Raw genomic sequence first — 8,485 nt, forward strand, 5'->3', positions numbered from 1 at the left:
ACTGCCAAGCCTATGACCTGATTGAAGGGGGGGGGGGGAAACCACATGAAAGGAACCCTCTCCCTAAGGTGGCATTTTACTCTCTACATGTGTGCTGTGACATGCGCACATGAGCACACACACAGAAATAGTAAATAATAAATAAAATGTTTTTAATAAAACGAGCAGTTGGATGTAGCTCAGTGTTTGCACAGCGTGCACCACACCCTAGGGTCCACCCCATGCACCTCATAAACACAGTGTGGTGGCCCACACAGGAGGAAGAGAAGTTCATCTTCTTTCTTGGCTATGTAGAGAAGTTGAGGCCAGCCTATAATACAGGAGACCTTGCCTTTTTAAAAAAAGGTAGCCAGGTGTGGTAGTGCATGCTTTTAATGCCAGCACTCAGTGGGTAAAGGCAGGTGGAGCTCTGTGAGTTCAAGGCAAGCCTGGTCTACATAGAGTTTCAGGACAGTCAGGGCTGCCTAGTGCCCTGTTCAAAACAACAGAACTTAAACTCCCTTGCTAGTGAAAGTCAATCCTACACACACACACACACACACACACACAGAAGCCGGGCGTGGTGGTGCACGCCTTTTAATCCCAGCACTTGGGAGGCAGAGGCAGAAGTATTTCTGAGTTTGAGGCCAGACTGGTTCTCAAAGCGAGTTCCAGGACAGCCAGGGCTACACAGAGAAACCCTGTCTCGGAAGGAAAAAAAATTATTCATATATATATATATATATATATATATTTCACATATATATATTATTCACACACACACACACACATATATATACATGTGTGTGTGTGTGAATAAGAGAAAAAGAAAAAAATTAAACTGAAATAGCAGTTGGTATTGACATCACTAGTGACAGAGCCCTGAACCTGGCAAAGGTTGTACATCTGATACATCCAATTTCCTAGTAAACATCTCTGGGGGAGACAGATGTTGCTCACCTGAGGGCCTTGTGTGGACCTTGGAGGCTAAGGCAAAAGGATATGTATCTGATATGACTTACTTTCCAGTGACTATCTGTGGAAAAGGCAGTGTTGGACACCTGAGGGCCGAAGAAGGCTTATGTGACCAGCCTCCTCTGTCCTGTCCCTGCCCTTCCTTGGAATCCCCTAGGTTTCCTGTCTCTGGCTGACCCAACCCTGTCTGTCCAGGCCCCCCCTCCCAGCCCATAAGGACCCCTTCCTTGTTGAGAAAATTTTCTCCCTGCCTATATTGATGAAAAAACCCGAGTTCTCCTAGAAAAGGGTCACACCCTAACAGGAGGGACAGCCCCTCCCTTCAGAACAGCTGCAGCCCCACTTGATCTGTCGTATCTGCTGAGCCAGATGTTTGAGGTCCTCAACCTGACAGCTGATGGCAGAGTCACAGAGCCCAAGCCTATGGGTGTGTTCCCTGCCCTGTGTATGTCTAGGGGAAAAAGCTTAACACACTGGCTTTGAGCCAGCTTGCCTTCCCACTAGCTGTGTGACCTTAACAGAATTTCCAGAAGTCTCTAAAGGTTCAAGTTCAAGAGGTTGTGAGGTAGAAGGACGAGGCCCAGAGAAGCTTGGTGGAGAACGGGTGTGAGTGTCATTTTAGGAGAGAGCCTCAGTTGGTGGTGGTGGTGGCAGGCACGCCCCGCTGACCCTCAGACCAGTAGCTCTTGCTGCCTTTGCTCAGGGAAGTGGAGGTACGCTCAGGCGGGCGCTCAACAAAATCCTCTCGATCTTGAGCTCCTGAGCCCAGGCAGTGGAGTGTCTCAAACTGGAGCCCTGAGCTGTGCCCATCTCAATCGCAGCTGGTGGGTCGGGTCTGGGGAACCCTCGAAGGTGAAACCTCAACTCCGTTCCTTCAGTCCCTGTGCCTCCGTCTTTCTGTAGGTGAAGGAGAGAGCAAACGGACAGGGCTCAGTGACTCAGCTGTCCCTGGAAAGGCGAAGGGCGAAGGGCGGAGAGAAAAGGAGGCCTCCAGGTCCAAACTCCCCTCCCTTCAGGCGCTCAGCTTGTTTGTTTTTGAACAGACCTTAGGGCAGCCAATCAGAGCTGAGGCCCCGGGCTTGTGCCTTTCCCCGCTGACTGCAACTCCTGGTTCCTGGCCAGTGAAGCTGGGGAAGGTAGGGTTCCTGGGTGGGGAGTAGGATAATGACTACGGGGTGCTCCTCTTTGGGGTCCCAATCCTGTCAGCTACCCAATCTCTTGAGGTGTCTTGTTTTAGAGGCAAAGTGCTGAGTCTGATGACAGCCTGGCAGAAGACAGAGGACGTGGTATCCAGCCTGAGCCTCCTCACCATAGGCTCAGAAAACAGGCTGAAGGCTTGTTTAGCTTCCACTCTTGTGACAGGAATTGGTTCCTTTATCCATCCAGGTGTCAGTCAGCAAGCGTTTGCTTTACTCATGCTGATGAGTGCTAGGAGCCACAGAAAGAGACACAAAAGCACAAAAGCCAAGCTAAGACTGGGTGGGGGAGAGTGGGGTAAACATACAGACGCTCAGAGTCCCTGGGGACCTCCACGACATAAAGTCCTGCAACATTTTGGTGGCAAAACTCCCAAGAGTGAACCGGGATTCCCTCCTGTGATTCAGCAGAGATGTAAACAGCTTACTAAAGGCGCTCAGTCAGCCACTGAGCACAGCTCACCAGCCTGGAGGCTCTCTTTCCCAGTGCAGATGGGAGAGCCCAGAGAACAGCTGTCAAGGACTACCGGGACCTGCTCCGTACAGACCTTCCACCTCCTCTCCCAGCCTAGCCTAGTCTTGGGGGAATGGACCCCCATGTATGCACACTCACCCAGGCTCATCCCTGCTGGAGGCTCCCACTAACTATGGCAGCACCCAGAGATGCTCTCTAACCTAGTCCCAAACGGAGGAAGTGAAAGTGCTGGGAGCAAGTGAATTCTATATCCTTAGAGAAAAAAGAAAGTCAGGATGGAGTCTGGAGAGATAGCTCAGCAGCTAAGAGCACCGGGATCCAGCACCCACATGACAGCTCACACCTATCTACAACTCCAGTTCCAGGGCTTCTGGCACTCTTACACAGACATCCATACAGTTTCCTGGGCAGCCAGGACTACATAGAGATAGACTCTGTCTCAAAAAAAAAAAAAAAGAAAGAAAGAAAGAAAGAAAGAGAAAAGAAAGAAAAGAAAATCTATGGTTTATTAATTTATAAGGTGAATAAAGTGGACAAGAAATCAAGTTCAAGGGAGTCGAATTGAGAACTCTCTCTCCTCTCAAATTTGTAAGAGGAAATATTGACGCGAGTAAATGTTCTCCCCTCCCCCAACCTTGAAAACTCCTTGGTAATTACACCACCTGGCCTCCAGGGGGCTCATGCTGTTTACTGCCCCTAAAGAAGCCCGCGAAGAAGGTCCAGTCTATCCCGTGGAAACAACTTTCTGCTCTGCTCATAGCCTAGCACCCCATAAAGGCACTCGCTGAACTTGCTCGCTTCTAACGAAGCTGCTGACTTCAACCCTTTCTCTCCACACTATGTTTAACCTACTCACCACCAGGTTCTGCACACACCCACGCTGCCCAGCTCCTCATTCGTTGTAGCATTTGACACAGGCGGCGCTCAGCTCTTGGGAATGTCTGCTTTGTGGCCCCCATACCATATTATCATCTCCATCTATTTAGCGTTCTCATTTTCCTCTTATCACCTCCCCACATCACTCCACCAAGTTCATCTTTCCTAATCTATCTTCGCCAGCCATTCTGCTCACTCATAACCTGGCCTTCTTCAATGTCCTTTCTCAGCTGACTGGTCCACGCATGTGGGTCAAACTAGCACCGGCAAGTGTATGTAGGACTCCCGCTTTCCTTAGCCGATTACTGCCAATGCCCATTGACTTCCATGTATGTACCCGGAGGATCTTCTGGCCGCAGTTGGCTGCAGTTGGAGCTTGTCGTTTCCGGTGGCTGTAAGTAGGTCAGTGTTTACCTCCCCGCCCTATAACCAAGAATTTCTCTCTTTATTGTTCCTTCCTTCCTTTAACAGGTTTGTATGATTGGCACAGGCCACCACATGTCGGGAATGCTCAGTTAGTGTTTGTAGAATGTGCTGCAAAGTAATGAAGATACAGAACAGAGGCTCAATTGGTAAAGCGTTTGCCTTGCAAGTACAAGGATCTGAGTTCAAGACCCAGAATCCATGTTTCTCAGAAAAATGGGAATGGTGGTGTATGTTTGTAATCCTAGCATGGGGAGACAGAGAGAGGCAGATTCACGGGGCTTGCTGGTCGTACAGCCTAGCCTTCTTGGCAAGTTCTAGGTCAGTGAAAACCCCTGCTTCCTCTCAGGAAAAAAAAAAAAAAAATGGCTGGAGCCAGGAGTGGTGGCACATGCCTTTAATCCCAGCATTCGGGAGGCAGAGGCAGGTGGATCTCTGAGTTCGAAGCCAGCCTGGTCTACAAAGTGAGCTCCAGGACAGCCAGGGCTACACAGAGAAACCCTGTCTCAAAAAACCAAAAAAAAAAAAAAAAAAAAAAAATGGCTGGAGCATGAAGAATAGCATTCAGAGTTATCATCAGAAAAAGAGGGCAGTTCTCAGTAGCTGTAATGAGGGCAGGCTAAACAATAAAATTGAAGATAAAATTACAAAAAAACAATGTAGTCAGTTGATCTCAATTTAAGATCACAATTGGTGTTATTTTCTATTCCAGCATCTGGTAGCACTTCATCCCACAATATAGAAACAATGTAGCAGGCAACACAGAGGAAGCTGGCTTAGACTGAAGAAAGTTGAAGCAAACTGAGGACAGAAAAGCTCTGTGGCTACTTGTAAGTGACCTACCTTGTAAGGAAACAGAACAATAGGAAAGTGGTGGATAACAGGTATTTATGAATGAGAATGGCCCCCCATAGGCTGATATGTTTGAATACTTGGTCCTCAGTTGAACTGTTTGGAGAGAATTAGAGGTGAGGCCTTATTGAAGGATGTATGTCACTGGGGTGGGCCATGAGGCTTCAAAAGCCTGATACCATTCCAAGTATCTGTCTCTAACTCTGATTGTGTCTGAGCTCTCAGCTGTCTCTGCTGCCATGCCTTTTTGATGCTGTCATGGACTCTAACCCTTAGAAACCAACCGTAAGTCCAGTTAAAGGCTTTCCTTGGTCATGATATTCTGTCACATTAGTAGAAAAGCTACTGTGGTGGTTTGAATACGCTTGGCCCACAGGAAGTGGTACTCTAAGGAGGTGCGGCCTTGTTGGAGGAGTGCTTCACTGTAGAGGTTCCCTTTGAAGCTCTGACCAGTGTGGAAGAGTCAGTGTGGCTACAGTCAGATTAAGATGTAGAACTCTCAGCTCCTTCTCCAGCGTCATGTCTGCCTGCATTCTGCCTTCTTCCTGCCATGATGACAATGGACTAAACCTATGAGACTGTAAGCCAGCCCCAATTAAATGTTTGCTTTTATAAGAGTTGCCTTGGTCATGACGTCTTTTCACAGCAATAGAAACCCTAACTAAGACAGCTATCAATACAGCACATTTCTAAACAAACAAATAGGCAAATTATACAAAATCCAGGCATGGAGGTGCACACTTTTAATCTCAGTACTTGAGAGGCAGAGGAAGATGGATGGATCTCTGTGAGTTCTAGGTCAGCCAAAGCTATAGCGTGAGACCCTGCCTTAAAAACAAACACAAAAATATTTTAATCAAGACTACTCAATAGGCCAGAGTGAGCGGGGCCAGAGCAAGCAGAGGTCCTGAGTTCAACTCCCAGCAAACACATGATGGTTTACAACCATCTGTACAGCTACAGGGAACTCATATACTTAAAAATAAAATAAATAAATAAATCTTCAAAAAAAAAAACCTACTCAATAACTATCCACAAGTCCATACTGATATATTTAAATGAGTGGGTGAATAAATAACTGAAGAAAAGAGACAATCCTCTGTGTAGAAAAATTCCAAATAATATATAGAATCCCTCAACAGTGGAGATCTTTAGGGATCAACTGTGTATAAAGTGGAGGTTGGAAAGCCAGGAACATTTCTACAGTGGACACTCTGACAAGCCTGAGCCAGCAAGCTGGCTCCCCTTCAACAACCATAAATTGTATTGGTATGATTTCAGAGAATCATAAACGGTCCAAGTACCAAGAGTAAATGACCATTGGATGCCAGTTTTGTTTTGGTTTTGGTTTTCTGAGACAGGGTTCGTAGCCCTGGCTGTCCTGGAACTCACTCTGTAGACCAGGCTGACCTCGAACTCAGAAATCCATCTCCCTCTGCCTCCTGAGTGCTGGGATTAAAAGGCATGTGCCACCACGCCTGGCTGGATGCCAGGTTATTAAGTGGGACATCGATATCACTCTCACAACAAGGGGAAAAGTGGAAAGGATGTAAAATCCAGAGAGGGGTTGGGTAGTGTGGAGCACTGACTCCCAGGCAAGGTGTGGTTGGTGCACTTGAGTTTACAGCAGCTGGGATTGCCTGCACAAGGTCTGCATAAGACTGAGACTTTTCCCAGCACCCAGGAGGCAGAGGCAGGGGGATTTCTGAGTTCGAGGCCTGTCTGGTCTACAGAGTGAGTTCCAGGACAGCCAGGGCTACACAGAGAAGAAACCCTGTCTCGGAAAACCAAAAAAAAAAAAAAAAACTGAGACTGTTAACATCCTGTTCCAAGGAAGTGGGAGTGGCTCATGGGGCACTATACCTCCCTGGAGATTTATATACAGGCAAAGGTTGGTGGGGGAGGGGAGACATTTTCTTCAGGGCTGTTTCCATTCCAAGCTCCTGTTCTTAGCCATGCCTTTGAAAGTAACCCTCATGAAACTTACTGGATCTGGGTGTCTGTGTGTTTGTGTCTGTCTGTCTATCTGTCTCTCTCTCTGTCTGTCTCTGTCTCTTTCTCTCTCTCTCTCTCTCTCTCTCTCTCACACACACACACACACACACAAGAAAGGATACCAGTGGAAAAAAGGGGATCAGTGGAGGAGGCAGTAGGAGAAAACAGGGGGAGAATACAATTGAAAGACATTATGGAGTACATGGCCACAAGATGCTGAATGCACAATGATCTCAGATGCTAAGCAGGCTTGGGCCTGGTGAGTACTTGGGAGGGAAATACATCATGTGTGAAAATACCATGTTAAAATGCAGCCTTACATATAATTAGTATATGCTAATAAAACATTTTAATGATTACATTGGTAGTAGTTTACTAATACAACCACATGAAAGGAGGGCTCCTGACTGCTTCACACAGCTCATAACCTTAGTCAAGTCCTGAGAGAAGCATCCGGCAAATCCCACTAGAGCGGTGTCACTGTCAGTTTGGTGTGTCTGAGCTCTTGGCTCTGGTATCCAATTCCTCAGTCTTACACCCCTCTAAGTATTGCTGGAAAGATGTCCTGAATATGTGGTTAACAGCTACAGCCAGCTGATTTGAAGCAAAGTGAATTAAACCCCTATGTTCTGGATGTTCTGTGCCCCATCAGTGAACAGGCTTCCCCAGCCCCCTGCAGAAGAAACTGTGCTGTGGACAGCTGTGACGTCAGCTCCTGCCTAGAGGGCCTGGCTTGCCTGCCTGCTCCGTGAATTTTGTGCATGCCTCACCAGCCGCCAGATGAGCAAGATGATTGCTTGCCAATGAAGTAGTTGATCTTGATAGACAGATGATGGATAGACAACAGAGTAATGCCTTCTTCCACCTCGTTCCTCATCTCTTCCTTGGGCCAGCTCAATTCAATGGACACTCCTGGAAATGGACACAATTGGATGACAGAAAGATCCACAAAGGCAGTGCTCTGCACAAACAAAGAATAAAAACCCACAGTTGTCTCAGAGACAGAAAGAGCAATGGCAAAAGAAGCCACACATTAATGGTTAACACTGAATAAACTAAGATTAGGATTGGAACTCTATTGCCTGGTAACACCCCTCTGGTGTGGCCTATAGCAGTCATCCACTTGCTGTTGAAATGCTTCCTCCCCATGTAGGGACAGGCAGACAAAGAGGTTTGCCACTTAGGGAGGGAGAAACAAGCCTAGCATTTGTCAACATCTCAATATAGGCAGAAAAATCTAAAATAGCCCTTATAGGAATTATTTTAATCCAGAGGCATGTTTAATCAACTAGCAAAAATCAGTACATAAAGTAATTGTGGAGCTGGGGGATGGCTCAGCGGTCAAGAGGACTGGCTGTTCTTCCAGAGGACTCAGAGTCCATTCACATCAACTATATAGCAGCTCACAACCACCTGCAGCTCCAGCACCATGGGATCCAGTGGCCTCTTCTGGCCTCTGCGGGTATACATGCAGGCAAAACACTCATACACATAAAATAAGAAGTAAAGTTTAAAAACTCAAACAGCCAGGCAGTGGTGGCACACACCTTTAATCCCAGCACTTGGGAGGCAGAGGCAGGCAGATTGCTGAGTTCGAGGCCAGCCTGGTCTACAGAATGAGTTCCAGGACAGCCAGGGCTACACAGAGAAACCCTGTCTTGAAAAAACCAAAACCAAAACAAAAACACCTCAAACAAATTGATTGCAGGAAAAT

General features: G+C 47.1%; 2 long non-coding RNA genes across 2 annotated transcripts; one reads left to right on the forward strand and one right to left on the reverse strand.

The window, feature by feature from the left end:
• The first annotated feature begins 1,429 nt into the window (after positions 1-1,429).
• Gm34253 (predicted gene, 34253) lies at positions 1,430-5,393 on the forward strand. The gene is made up of 3 exons (NR_166821.1): positions 1,430-1,558; positions 3,732-3,903; positions 4,637-5,393. It is a non-coding gene; the product is annotated as a predicted gene, 34253 (long non-coding RNA).
• Bloodlinc (Bloodlinc, erythroid developmental long intergenic non-protein coding transcript) lies at positions 1,512-2,981 on the reverse strand. The gene is made up of 3 exons (NR_131196.1): positions 2,764-2,981; positions 2,264-2,382; positions 1,512-1,851 (listed from the first exon to the last, which is right to left on the reverse strand). It is a non-coding gene; the product is annotated as a Bloodlinc, erythroid developmental long intergenic non-protein coding transcript (long non-coding RNA).
• Positions 5,394-8,485: the final 3,092 nt, after the last annotated feature.

The sequence above is a fragment of the Mus musculus genome, chromosome 11 (assembly GCF_000001635.26).
Source record: "Mus musculus strain C57BL/6J chromosome 11, GRCm38.p6 C57BL/6J".
In the NCBI taxonomy this organism is placed as follows: Eukaryota; Metazoa; Chordata; class Mammalia; order Rodentia; family Muridae; genus Mus; species Mus musculus.